We start from the raw sequence: 15049 nt of genomic DNA on the forward strand, positions 1-15049 counted from the left end.
TGCCTTAGCTATTTAGCTAGGGATGGGTGGAATATTCCGTTCTACAAGCAAGATTGGTGGAATTTTGGCGACACTGCGTTGTTCTTGTAATGCAGATTTCCAACCAGATTCTAAGAATCGCTGTGTGGTGAAATTTGTTTCTTTCTCTCGCCAGAACGGTAAGTGAGATTTGGCATCCCCTAGTGTGATTTTCAATAGCTAGGAGATCATCCAGTGAGAAGTTTCCAATGCGAGCAGTCATGACCGTTTGTGCTCAGAAGTCTGCTGCTTGAGTAGATCTATTCAAGTGGCAGCAAAATCAACTCAAGTAGTTATGCCCTCTGGTGCACCAGGTGGTGCCGTTCGCACTAATTTTTTAGCATGGAAAACACTCATGTCTCTAAATGACAGCATGAACAGTGCAACATGCCTATTTCCATCTGTTGGCGGAACTCCGCGGACTCTTGTGAAGTTTTTGTAACTCAGCGGAATTCTCTGAAGTCAAATTCTGAAATTTCTGCCCACCACTACATCCAGTGCCTGTAGCTTGTCTCTAATCACAAGACTGGGTGTAGCTGACAGTTGGACTTTGTGTATTCCTTCTAGGCAGCCACACACAGCACGGAGCTTAGGTGTGCCTAGATAGGTCATCTCTGGCAGGAATGAAGAGAGGAGCTAGGCACCTGAATATGCTGTGTCCTGCCTTTACATAAAGGGCTGCATACCCCGTGTAGTGAGTTTGGAGCCAGAAAAGGAAAGGTAGGATCCCTGGGGACTTCAAAGGGAAACCTCTTTAAAGGCACAGCTCAATATAAATACTAAACCTAAGACACCAACTCTTTAGTACATTTCTGGACCTGTGGATACCCTCCCAGAAAGAAGGACTGCTGTGCTGCTATAAGGACTGCCACTCTGCTGGACTGCTTTTCTAAAGGAACTGATGCCCTGCTCTGCTGACCCACTGCCTACGTCCCTCTTGCCTGGAAAGGAAGAACTGGAAGCTTGATGTGTTTCAAGGGCACAGAGATCAAGCTTTGGGTTTTTTGTGACCACCCATGGACCCTTTCACACTGCGACCTCTTTGTTCACATGCAAATCAGTGAAAAATTCCATAATGCTGACTCTTTGTACTGCTGCATCAAGTACTCCTGGAGACCACCAACATGAAGCTCCAGCAACGGCGGCATACGATGCTGGCAGGCTCTTCACCCTTCATGGACAGCCTCCTACAACTGTCTGACAGACCCTCATGGCCCTCTTCAACACAAACAGAACTCTTGGCACAAACTTGAGAAGATAAACTTCAGCAGGCCTAACCTGGTTACTGAATCCTACCTGCACTCCATCACTGTCAGCCTAAAAGTGTGACTCTGACCCAGTCCAGCATGCTCAGATATCCCAAGTTGGCAATTTGTGCTTTGTGGTGCTATATTCACTAAGGGCCAGATGTAGCAAAATTCTGAATTGCGACCCACAAATTGCGAGTCAGACCGACTCGCAATTTGCGAGTCACAAATCAGAATGTTGGATGGTGTCCCTGACACCATCTGCGACCCCCTTGCGAATGGCGGCCCTCACAGGGATGGTGGCCTGCTGCTTTTTAATAAAGCAGTTTTTTAAATGTAATGCAGCCTGTTTTCCTTAAAGGAAAACGAGATGCATTACAAAAAACAAAAAATGAAAAAAAAATTGGAGTGCCATTCGCAAAAGGGAAGGGGTTGTTATTTGGTGTAAATTTGTTCAGCAGTTTTAAGGGAAATTAAAGGGAAAAAAAATTGTATATCTAGAGGCGCAAAGGCTTCACAAATCTCTCTGGTCTTGTGCAAAGATCTGATTAGCTGCCAACAATTCAACCAGCAATTATTGGCAGCCATTTTGAGTCTCGGCAAGGAAAAAAAAAGGGACAGGGTACTGTTACCAAAACCTCCTAGCCTTGGTCCAGAGATCCCCATGTACCTCCCCAACAGGGCTAAACAGCATTTTCTTTGAAATTCACAGTGAAAATCGCAAATACTCTTGAATTTTGTGGTGGATAAAAAAGTAAGCGAGCACAGTCTCCTGGCATTGCTTTTTATTTTGCTCCCAGGTGGGCCAGGTCCCGGGGGCAAATATAAGAGGGAAATGCAGCCCCCCCACAGTGCTTATCAAAGCCCTGGAGATGCATTATGCATAAACCCAACAAGGTAACACTTACTAATTACCCAGTAGAAAGTACTCCAGTTGGGAAGACAATCTGCACAAAATGGAGTCCTCTTCTTGGATAAATAGGTGGGGCAGGATTTATTCTGTTATGATACTCCTTTGGAAGAAATCTAACCTCAACGGGAAGCACATACAGTTATAAACAAAGCAGGTGCCAAGTTCAAGAGCACGGTCTTGCACATGGTCAAGGCAAAGCACGTGTTTTCTCTCTGCATTTACACCTTGAAAGTTATCTGTAATCCTTGATGAGGTGTTTGCATCCTTACTTTTTTCAAGCTCAATATCTCAATATCTCTAGTGACTGTAAACAATGGGTTGTTTCTTGTGAACTTCTGCTTTGTCTGTGCATGACTTGGTACAGTAGTTCTAGAGGGTTGCCCCAGGGCCTGGCCAACTGCGACCATACACGGCCCCAAAAAAAAACCCATAGAAATTCACTTAAAAAACAAACGGTTACAGGGACATTATAGTTAGGCTCACCTTTCAAATGTACAAAACCGTCGAAATTCACTTGTTTAGTTAGAGTTACTTCAAGGAACTATAACTCATGCCCTAAGGTAACTATAACTCTCGCCCTCGCCCTCGCCATGCGCTGTTAATAGCCCCAGATATTACAGCACTCAGGACATCTTATGACATATATGATATAACATCATTGATAATATCACTGTAACATTTGTTGTAAAATTGTTCACAAAAACAACTATGCATGGGGAGGGCGTGAGTTATAGTTACCTTAGGGCATGAGTCATAATTACTTGAAATAATTCTAACCATAACAGGGGAATATGGTTTTGTACATTGAAAATGTGAGCCTAACTATAATTCCCATGTAACCTTTGGTTTTTTAAGTGAGTATATGTATGTATATAAGTATATAAGTGTTATCAACCATCTTTGGCCTCGGATGAAACTGAGTCCCAGAAAACAATATTAAAAAATACAAAAGGGACCAGGGTATGAACACCCTGACCCCATAGCTCTGGTGGTGGGGTCCCAAAGGAAAAAAAAAAAAAAGCATATTTGTTTTTATTTTATGGTCGGATCTGCTACAGATCTGCAGATCCACCGTAAAAAATTAAAAAAAAAAAAAACATGGTCTCCTGCGCTTCCTTATTAGAAAGCCCCTGGGAGGGCCAAGCCCTGGGGACATTATGTAAAAAATGCAAAAGGGGGCTCCTGGCTTCCTCTCGCTGCCCCCGGGACTGCCACCTTCCCAAGTCTTTTATCGCTTATGTGGGGGGCCATGTGCTTCCTCGCTGCCCTGGGGACCGCCACCTTCCTCGGACCACCACCCCCGGGGCAAATATTTTAAAAAAGAAAAGGGGGTCCCTTTGGGACTACCATTAGCACACTGAATGTTGAGCGGAGCCCTGCACACCGTGGAGACCATCACCCCCTGCGGTGAATATTTAAAAAAAGGGCTTCTATACAGATATATTAAGGGGGCCCCTTGCAGCAAAGCCACAGCAAACACTTCGGGTTTTGGCACAGGGACCTGCTGCCAAATCCCAAGCTTTCATCTCTGACAGAGATGAAATGTTTCCGCAAGCAGGGAGCTGCTGTCAAAGCAGCCCTGCACACTGTGGAGACCATCACCCCCTGCGGTGAATATTTAAAAAAGGGCTTCTATACAGATATATTAAGGGGGCACCTTGCCCCCCCTTGCAGTAAAGCCACATCAAACACTTCGGGTTTTGGCACTGGGACCTGCTGCCAAATCCCAAGCTTTCATCTCTGACAGAGATGAAATGTTTCCGCAAGCAGGGAGCTGCTGTCAAAGCAGCCCTGCACACCGTGGAGACCATCACCCCCTGCGGTGAATATTTAAAAAAGGGCTTCTATACAGATATATTAAGGGGTCCCCTTGCCCCCCCTTGCAGCAAAGCCACAGCAAACACTTCGGGTTTTGGCACTGGGACCTGCTGCCAAATCCCAAGCTTTCATCTCTGACAGAGATGAAATGTTTCCGCAAGCAGGGAGCTGCTGTCAAAGCAGTTCCCTGCTTGCTGAAGCAATGGCACTGCGAAGGAAGCCTTAAGGCTTCCCCCGCAGTGTCAGGTAGCCCGAAAAGGGCATTTTTGTAAAATAAAATGTTTTAAAACGTAGGGTCCACAGTCCCAGATGGCCTGTAAAGGGCTTGTTTTTAAATAATAAATTAAAAAAAATAATACATATATGGACCACTGGGAGCCATGGAGGGCTCTCCATGGTCCCAGATAGTGCTTAAAGGGCAATAAAAGAGGACTGAAAAAAAAACAAAGATAGTTCAGCGTGAAAGTCAGTAAGGAAATCCCTTTCACAGGGAGCACTGAAGGTTTGAATCCAACTGGTCTCATTTTCCTCTTTTTAAAAAAAAAAATGAAATGTTTAAATAAAAAATTAAAGGTGATTTTATTTCTTAAAAATAAAGAATACATTTTCATTTTTGAATTAAACAAAAATATGTAATTTTAAGTATATCATACATCAAAGCCTGAAAGGTCTCTGTCTCCCTCTGACTCTCTTTCTCTCTCTTTCAATCACTTTTTGCCACTCATACACCCACTGAGACACTCACGCACCCTAACTCACACACCCACTTAGACACTCATGTACCCAATCACAGACCCACTGAGACCCTCTTACACCCACTCACAGCCCCAGTCAGACAATCACACACCCACTCAGACACTAACACACCCACTCAGGCACTCACGGACCCACTCACAGGCCCACTCACACCCTCATGAACTCACTCACAGACCCACACACACACTGATGCACATACTAAAACACTGATGAACGTACTCTCAGACCCAGACAGACAGTCTGACAGCCACTCTCACCCCCAAACTCCCCCTCTCACACCTATTATCACACCCAGAGAGGCTGCGGCCAACTCCCGGGTGCACGGCGAAAGGCCTGTGTACAGCATGGGGTTCAGTGGATAGGGGGAGTTGGCTGCAGGGTGTGGCTGCAGGCCAGGTCTTTCAGGCAACTTCCCCTGCGCATGGGTGAAGGCCGCACACGGTGCAAGTTTGGGTGCTTATAGGGGGTTGGCTTCAGGGCCTGACCTCTAGCAACCACTGCCACGCAGTAGGCCTTGCACAGCGGTGGTTGGATTCACATATAGTAATGAAAATTACTACACATTTAAAAAAACATAGAAATTCACTGAAAAAAACAAAGATTACAGGGATGCTATAGTTAGGAAGTAGAATTTTAAAATAACATAAAAATTCATTGAAAAAGGTTAGGGGGAAATTATAGTTAGGCTCATTTTTCAAGCGTACAAAACCATAGAAATTCAGCAGTTATAGTAGCTGACTATAACTTGTGCCCCCTAATGCACTGTTTATGATCTCACAGATTACATAACTCACAACATGGTCAGTGATATCACTGATGACATCTCAAATTACATCATTGATGATGTCATCCAGTGACTGTAACTGATTTTATGAATTTGTAAGAGGGTGTATGAGTGACTCTGTGAGTGAATGACTGGTTGAATTATTAGGTGTATGGGACAGTGCATGTATGTGTGAGTATCTTTGAATGAATGGGTGTGTCATTGTTTGGGTGAGTGAGTGATTGTGAGAGTGGTTTTGTGTGTAAAGCAATAGGTGTCATTCTATTTCTGAGTGAGTTGGTGAATGAGTTACACTGCCTTGCTCATATGAATCTTCCTTTGGGATTGTTTAATCAGTGTGTTTTCTTTGGCTTTCTATGTGTTGGCTGCACATGTGCTCTTGTGTGCAAACCAGAGTTCCCACAAAACCCCCAGTTAAATGAGCTGTGATGGACCACTCATGTCACTATGCTGAGTCACACTACTACTAAGTCTCAAACACGTTAAAATATATAGCAATGCATGAATCCTAGTCAAATACTGTAATGCATGATGTCAGCAGGTGACCAGTAGTGAAGTAGCTCTGCAAGACTGTGGAACGACCATCTAATGGCAACTACACCACTTGCTTGAGTGGATCCCATGCATGCAGAATAGCTTAGCAAGATAAAACTCATTTCTGACATCTGCTATGACCTGCAGGAAACTATTTCAGATTTCCATTATCAGAGGTTAATAATGTGAATACCATTATAGTAGCTAATAGTAGCACCTTTTCATGATTGTGTTTAGAAAAGCAGAAATGTGATATAAAGTGTTCCTCATAAAGCGTATCTACAGGCTCCATTACCCCAAAGCTGGTGGATCCTATGGCTGCCTCATTCAATAGTGTGATACAAGAGAAAATTAACCAACCCAACACATCAATAAAAACTACACATACACAGTTTTTTTTAATGAAAAGATGCAACATGAGAGTTATTATAGTGTTTCAAAGCTAACATTAAAAAAACCTCAACTTTAAGAAACCATCATCCTTGGCTAGAAGGATTAGCAGAAGATGTTCAACATCACTAAGCAAAATGCTCATCCACCAGACACTCCGCCACCCTTGGTTATCTCATGATGTGAAGTTTGGCAAGAATCTGGAGTCTGTAGGTTAGGCGATAGCAATTATAGTAGGGAACTAAGGGCCTGATAGACCTTGGCGGAGGGGTTACTCCGTCACAGTGGTGACAGATATCCCGTCTGATGAAATCTAAATCCCATAGTCCATAATGGGAATTAATTTTCGGCGGATGGGATATCAATCACCATTGTGACTGACAGCCCGTCCGCCGAAATCTAAATTCCATAATCTATAATGGGATTTAGACTTCGGCAGACGGGATATCTGCTGCTCTTGTGATGGAGTAATCCCTCCGCCAAGTTCGAAATAAGGCCCTTTGATCTTTTAAACAGATTCAAAGGCTGAAGGTAATCAATTTTAGTCAATTCAATTTTTATTTATTACGATACAGAACTCCACAGGAGGTCCGCATAAAATACACATAATTTAAGAAAAAACAAAGTTAAAAAAAATAAGATATCCTAGATGGCTAACTAAATTAATACAAAGATAAGAAGCACTTAAAATAGTTCAAAATTCTGATACAAAACATTTCATTTGGTGGAATGAAGAAAGCATGCAATAACTCTGAAGCAGTACGTAAAGGAAGAGTGAGACAAATAGGGCGCAACCACCTATGGCGATGTTGCAATAAAGCCAGACAAATTAATACAACATGTTTCAAACCTTGGGCACCATTATGGCAAAGATTACAAATAGCAGAGGAACCAAACCTTCTATCCTGTAATATGTTAAGAGCAAGCAGCCCCTGTCGGAGCAGGAGCCAGAATCTTCTCACCCCATGAGGCAGGTTCCAGCTTAGGTATCGGATATAATTTGAAAACTCTGTCTGTGTACACATGCCTGTCTGTCCAGGTAGAAACTCGCAGCCCAAGTTGCTTTCTTAATTGTAGATTTGAGCAATGCTGGAGGGAACATAAAAATTGTAGAGGAATCTAGTTGTATGAGGTCTACAGCATACATAAAATTCTTGCAGACAGTATATTTTGTTCTGTGGCCGGCCAAGATTTCTTTTTTTAACAATGACCGTAGGGAGTAATTGTCGCTCGTCATCAAGCTAACCATCCAGCAAATTACCACAGCCAGTCCTTGGATGAAGTTGCTGTGCAAGCCCCGCTCAAGCCTTAATGTCGCGGACGAGAAGGTGGAGTTTACGGATGTGTGATTCCTCAAAACACATCCCTCAAGTTTATCAAGAAAGACCCATTTGGAGATCGGAATATGTTCTATACCATACAGCAGGGATGGGGTATCTTTGCCTGATAAACCTCTAGGAGAAGTTTCAAGTTCCTTCTACCCTTTACCCTATAAAGGGTGTTCAAGCCGTTGGCCTGGGTTTGAGCCTTGCATTGGTTATGTTCAATATGCTCTCTATCTTTAAGGTTCCCACAGACGATTTTGCCCAAAAGGTGCATGACCTTACTTTTTCGAGTTGTTGGGCTCCCACGGTCCAACGAAAACTGATATATTTGAACCTTTTTTCTCATGAAAACACAAGATTTTGCTTTTGGAGCAGTTTACCTTTAAGAAGTAGGTTTCTGTGTATTGCCTGAGGACTTGGAGATGGTTATTAAGCCCCTTTGGGGTGCAATCAAATACAATTATGTCATCCGCATAAAGCAGACAATATTACTGTCTACTTCCCAATTTAAGGGCGAAACCCTTGCACTGAGTTAAATGAGTAGGTAAGTCAGAGAGGTACAGAGAGAATAACAATAGAGACAACATACACCCATGTTTTAGGCCATTTTTAGTCGGGATAACATGAGACAGGGTTCGTTCGCCCCCTAGCAATATCCTGCACCAGGTGAAGGAGTGAAGGACGATCACTAAGTCAAGGAGAATACCAGGCATGCCTAGTCTTAAGAGATTTTCCCACAGCAAGGCACAATCTACTTTATTAAATGCTGTGACAAAGTCTACAAAGGCTGCATAGATCACTTCCCCTCTCAGAGAGACATATTTCTCTTTAATTACTTTCAGGACTGAGATGTTAGCAATTGTACCATGATTTCTCCTGAAACCAGATTGTTCCAGAGGGATAATTTTATTCCTTTCTGCCCACTCATTAATCTGGGAGAGCAAAAATTTGGTAAAAATGTTCCTGATCTGGCGGTAATTTCCAGGGCAGTTTCGATCCCCTTTCTTGTTAAGGGGAACGATAATACTACCCTTCCAGGATAGAGGGACACTCCTGGTTTTGTAGCAGTATTGAAACACCAGGAATACAATCTTAAACTAGGAGGGTATATCTTGTTTTATAACCATTGCGGCAGAGCTACGCATTCCTCTTATAGCAACCTCAATTTCTTTTATGGTGGGATATGATTTAAAGGAATCCATCCTAAGGGGGAGTTCCACTGCCGTCCCATTAGAAGCATAAAGGCCAGATAAAAAGGTCGACCAGCCAGATTCGCTAATGGATGTTGGGAGGGGCCTGGTTCTCGTGCCACACCCCTCTGCAATCAATGATCAGAAGCACCTGGTGTGGCCAGCGGAAACTGCTTCTCTTACCGCAACCCAGAATCTATCCATAGCGTCCTTTTTCAGGCGTGCTCTTAAACGCCTCCTCCTCCTTTTTAGAATGTGAAGCCGGGATTTGCTTACTGATGAATGTTCCCTATACTGTTTACGAATAAGAACATTGATTTCTTTATTCAACTAGGGTAGAGGGTGAGGTTTTACAATATGTTTGCTCTGGGTCTTCTGGTGGGAGGTCAAAATAAGCCTATGCATAAATGCAGTAAATCTCTCCATAACTTTTCCTACTCAGTTGCCGAGGTCATTCAGAGTGGTTTCTAAGATACCTTTAAACCCTTCGAGGCTACCGGGGGACCAGTTTTGTTCTACCCGTTTTGACGTTAAACCGAGAATATTGCCCTTCCGAACTCCAGGGATAGAGCACCTTCATGTCAAGAGAAACGACCAAGAAGTTATGATCGCCAAGGACAGTCTGTAACACTGCTGTGCCATTTACCAATGAGAATGCCTGAGAGCTCGTAACCACGTAATCCAAAATTGCAGCACCCCCGGTCGACTTATGCGTAAGGTGGGCTGGGGAGTCAGATGGAAGTCTACCATTTGCAACAATGCAATAATTCGCCTTCAAGTACTCGAGGAAGAGCTTCACACGCTTATCATACCTTATTTTATGGTGGAAAATACAAGAAGGTATCCCAAATGCTTCCTCCTTTTCCTCATCCCGAAAAGATGAGAGCCCTAAATAAGAAATGTTACAGTTTAGTGTTCCAACCATAATGATTTGAATTCCTGGCTCCCTATCGCATAGCTCCTTAATGAAGTGAAATACCTTAGCTGAAAGATTATCGAAAGCGACACCCGGGGGGACATAAGAGTTTATCAATGCAAGGGGGATTACCTCATCTCCTTCGCCAATGTTATGTAAGGTTATGGCTAAAAACAGATTACTGGGGTCTCTATAGCATTCTTACCTCCAGTGAAGCCTAGTAGACAACAAACATGCAACCCCACCCTTAGCGTGACCCCTCTTTGATGGAGTAGCATTGCAGCAGAGAGAATAGTATTTATCATACAGAAGCTCCCCAGTGGACCAAGTTTCTTGGGGGCAAATTATATCAGCATTTAGAGAGTCAAGGAAATCATTATATCCACTTTACCGTTAATACCTGCCGCATTCCAGGATATGAGGATAAGCTTGTTGCTACTTTGGTGGAGCTGTTGAACAGGAAATTATGGCACTGCTGGTAACCAGTTCGAAGAGAGGGAATTAATGCATAGATCGTGAGGTGAACGTGCTGGGGAATCCCTGAGTAAAACTTCCCGGCCATGTTCCCCCAAGCAAATTTTTAAATCCTGATAGTCAAGGGAATAGGTGTCGGGATTGACTAGGGGGATAGATGTGGGAATATGTTTCCACATACCATCATGAGGATGCTGAGAGGCCCAATCGGTTAACCTGGTTCCCATCTCTCTCAAGAGATGTACCACATAAATGCCTTTACATTGTAGACATTCTATATTATTTAGGATTTTGTTAACGGTCAGTTTTGAGAAAAAGGACACTCTGGACTTGGGACCAAAATCTGAATCCTCCAGAGAGACCAAGGGCCATATGTACGAACACATTTTACCATAGACACAGAATGGGTAAAACCCTTTGATACATCTGGCCCAAAGTGTATTTCGTAACTTTCAATTAGTCTAAGCAGTTCAATCTCTGAAAAACTTTTAACAGTTGAGATCTATTTAAAAAGAGATCAGTATTTAACAAGAGCATAAAATCTACAATAAAAGTGTTCTTGGGGGTGTCGTCTCTGTTCCCTTTTTGGGGGCTGTGACCAAACCAATGCGGGCTTGACCCATGGAGGAACTTCAAAAGATTGTGCAAGGGGCTTTAAAGATGGCTTAAGAGATTGGGATATGGTCAGATTGTGGATCAAAGTTGAATCGTCTATATCTGGCCTGCTGGTTGAGCGTTGAGGCACAGTTGTCGCTCGCGAGATGGTAGATGAGGAATGGTGTTGTGGAGCCAGAGCCTCCGGGGTTCAGAGTTCTTGTGGGACAGAGTGTTCTTCGGAGAATCGCACCTTTCTCCGACCTCTTTTAGAGGATTGGATTATTAGTTCTTTTAACTTTTTTCCTTTTGCGTGTTGGGGTTTGTGCACTGAAGCACCATGGCCCCTGGTCATACTGTTTGCCTTTAGTCGAGCTTCGAAGATTGGAAACATGTCCTGCCCAGAGCTTTGGAGATCAGGATACGGGCCTTTCCCTGATGAAAAGCTCCAGCCTGAGAACAAAAATCGGTACCAAGGGATACATCCTTGTTCACAGGAGTATGTGGCAGTGCTAAATGAACTTCACGTTGTGAGCTAAATAATTTGGGATTAATTCCATTGAGGCAGTCAGTTCTTTTAGTATGGCCGTTACGGAATCAAAAATACAGTCGGATCCCCCAACCAGTTTTTCTAGAAGGTTCAAGATGGAAGATAAGAGACACTCTAGGCTTAAAAGCAAAGAAGAGAGCAAAACATTTTAGTCAGGGGGATTACTTAGGGAATTAACATTTAGGGTTAGGTCGGGTGTCACTGAGAGATGTGATCATAATGAAGAGTGGTTAGAGGGAGTACTGCTGAAGAGCTGTAAACCCGTAGATGGAGGCAGGAAAGGAGGCGGGGAGATTTTGCTCCCTGCCAGTGCCCGTATCTTTTAAGAAGTTCCAATTCTAGATCGGGGAGGCTGAAATCCACCATGGGATTTTCCAGGCCAGCACGATGGAGAGGAGCATCATTAACAGATCCGAAAGGTAAAACCTCCCTCACAAGGGCCGAGCCGATGGAATCATGGATTGAAAGGGGAGTTGCACAAAGAGAAGATGGGGCGGCTTTGTGGGAAGCCAGCGATTCGAGGTTGAAGGAAGATGTAAGGGGGGTGGAAAGGCCCTGGTTTGGTTCTGCTGAGACATGAGAATGTTCTGACTCCTTAAGACAAGGGCTAGGAGGGAGAAATTTGCTTGAAGGAAGAATGACCCCACATCCAGGAGATCCAGACTTAGGTGGATTAGGGAGAGCCTTCTCTTTGTCCCACAGAGAGAAGATTTGATTTCCGCATTTTAGGCCTGAAGTGACTGCTCCCTTGTTGCAAAGAGGATTGGATTTAGTTTTAGAACAAGATCTCCCCGGGAGTAATTAGCCGGATCTCAGCTTTTTAGCAGTCATTGTGACTCACAATGTTATGTTGGAGGTTTCCCTAGATTTGTGACAATAGATACTCCAATTAGCAGGAGACCCTACTGAAGGGATTAGGGCATGGGAGATGTCCAGGTGACGGGAAAAATAATAAAGTTGCAGTTAAAAAAACAACAGTGCCTTGTAGTTGGAACAAACAGAGGCTGAAACAGAAGCGGGCAAGGTAATTTCCACCTCTTGCTTTGGGAGGGCACCTTCACTGCAATAGCCCGAAACCTCCTCTCATTACCTCTGGTATTACCACATGTCTGCATGTGGTTCCTGTGCCTCCTCGTGGGTCTTCACGGTGCCTTATGGCATCACGCTGCTCCTCCCTGATGGCAGTATCTGGGCTTCTTGCTGCTTCTCTCTGCGGTATCCAGGCTTCCCACTGCGCCTCTCTTTTGCAATATACAGATGTACGGATCCCTCACAGGACTTAGATGGGCTTACCAAGCTTGAACAGCCCGCATGATGACTTTGCAGCTTACTGACTGTGGCCGGCTTGGGAGCCCGCGGCCCACACAAGAACGGTATGAAGTGCCAGGAGGGTGAAGAAGCAACAGCGCGACTTGCTGCATGACTTGCGGTGTACTACCGGCACACCACCGGTGCACGCTCCACTCTTCACAGCTTCTTCATGGTCGCTCCACTCTTCACGGCTTCTTCATGGCTTCGCAGCTCCTGCAGAGTCTTCAGGTCCTCACAAATTTCAGGGGCGATCAGGGCCAAGTAGGAGGGTATCTTGGGCCCTCTGGAGATCTGTACATGTCTTGACAGCCTGGTCATGGAGGGGCTCTGACCCAGCCCTACAGAGAATAAGGAACACACACAGTCCTCCGGTGGCGTGTGCGGGTAGAGAGCCAGCAGCTGGCGGGTCAGCAGGGAGACAGTGGGCGCACAGTCTTTTGATTGCATATGCGGGTGGAGCGCAGCAGCCAGGGGGGCCAGCAAAGAGCAAGGAAGCCAGCGGGGAGCAGGTGGACCGGTAGACCAGCGGCCAGGCACCAGCGAGCCAGCCCCCAGTGGGGGAGCCAGCAGGCATGTGAAGGGGCTGGGAGCCTGCGGAGTCGAGGAGCCCCCTAAAGAGTTACCTTCTCATGTCTAGCATGAAGGGTTCCAATTGCACCGAAAGGGGCTGTGAGGGGGAGGCTTTTGGTGCAAAGAGTAGGTCGAGTGTCACAGAGAGTCATTGCTGCAGTGCAAAAAGCTGGTTGTTGCTAGAGCTTTGTGCTGCTGGCCAGTCATTAAGGTAGTGTGAAGTGCAGGTCTTGTGTTGCTGATCACTGCCAGCATGAAGAGGTCTCACTGGAGCTTTATGTAGGTAGTCATCATGTGAAGCAGACTTTTTCCATAGAGAGGTGCATTTGCGGTTGTGAAGAACCCAAACTTCAGGATTTTCACCCTTTTCTTTAGAAAGACTTTCACTGATGTGAGCAAAGTGTACAGGACCTGGTGGGTACCTCCTGGGAATAAGGACACAAGCAGAGGCCAGTAGCAGGACTTAGAGGCAGGTCCAGTTGGTGCTGGTCAGTTGGGCAGTAACAGGGAGGCCTACGGAGGCTTGTGGTATTCCTGTAGCTCACACAGGAGGTCTACCAACTGAACCTGAGAGTCACTCTTAGTATCCTGGGATCAAGGCAAGCAGGTCCAATCTTCCTTTTAAAACAGCAACAGTGCTGTCCATCTGGCAGCAGGGCAGTAATTTTTCTGAATTTGCCACAGGTCCAGCATTTTTATGAATAGTGGTTCTAGCGGTCTTGTTTTTATACCTGGTGCCAGTCTTTTTCTGGGGGAAGTCCCTGACCTACCTCAAAAACTGGTTCTGGTCAGTTCTTCCCCTTCATTTGGTTCGGGTTCTAGTCGAGGGACAGAGGCAAGGGGAGGTTTGTTGGCAAGGGCCTTTGAAATGTAATGGTGGTTGTTTACAGCTCCTCCTCAACCATGCTGCCAGAAAGATCTAACAGCTACACCCAGGTTCTATTGTTTACCATCTGTGCCCAATACACATTTTTGATGGTGGAACCATACCAGTTCCAGCAGCAGGAAACTCCTTGAAAGGCCTCGGAAACTGGGGAAAGGAAAATGCCAAGTCATTTAAGTGTAAACATCATTCCTCTACCTGCTCTTAATCTGAAGTTACAACTTATACGATTTAATAAAGAAACCCAGTGTTAGGCTGTGGAGGGATAAGTCCTACAACAGTAAAAAATCACTTTAGAAGTTTTTCACTAATAGGACATTAAAACAAATATGTGCCCTACTTTTTAAATACTGTGCACCCTCCTTTATGAATCTCTAGGGCCTACATTGCAATAACTTATAAGTATTCAAAAAGAAGGTTTTTGCTTGGCAAAATGTTTAAATCTGTGCTATAGGCTGAGTGGTAGGCCCAAGAAATATTTTAAAAGGCTACTTTAATGGGTGGCACAATGAGTGCTGTTGCCCACTAGGAGCATTTAGCTCACAGACCCTGGGTACATATAGTACTGTACACCAAGAATTTACAAGTACATGAAATGTACCAGTCAGGTGTAGTTCAAATTTATCATGCTCCGATAAGAGAGCACAAGCACATGATGCCTGTTTAACAGTGAAAAAGTGCAGAGAAGCCTAATAGCTATCAAACCATGCTCAGAGTAAGAAGGCAGAGAAATGCAAACAAATCTTAGGTGACCCTGTTGAAAAGGCCAAGTCCAA

At 44.6% G+C, this 15049-nt stretch overlaps 1 protein-coding gene across 1 annotated transcript in view; it reads right to left on the reverse strand.

Annotated features, from left to right (window-relative positions):
• GRIK3 (glutamate ionotropic receptor kainate type subunit 3) overlaps window positions 1-15049 on the reverse strand; it is a 1024044-nt gene that overhangs the window by 496419 nt on the left and 512576 nt on the right. The gene's annotated exons all lie outside the window — the stretch shown is intronic.

This window comes from Pleurodeles waltl, chromosome 3_1 (genome assembly GCF_031143425.1).
Source record: "Pleurodeles waltl isolate 20211129_DDA chromosome 3_1, aPleWal1.hap1.20221129, whole genome shotgun sequence".
In the NCBI taxonomy this organism is placed as follows: domain Eukaryota; kingdom Metazoa; phylum Chordata; class Amphibia; order Caudata; family Salamandridae; genus Pleurodeles; species Pleurodeles waltl.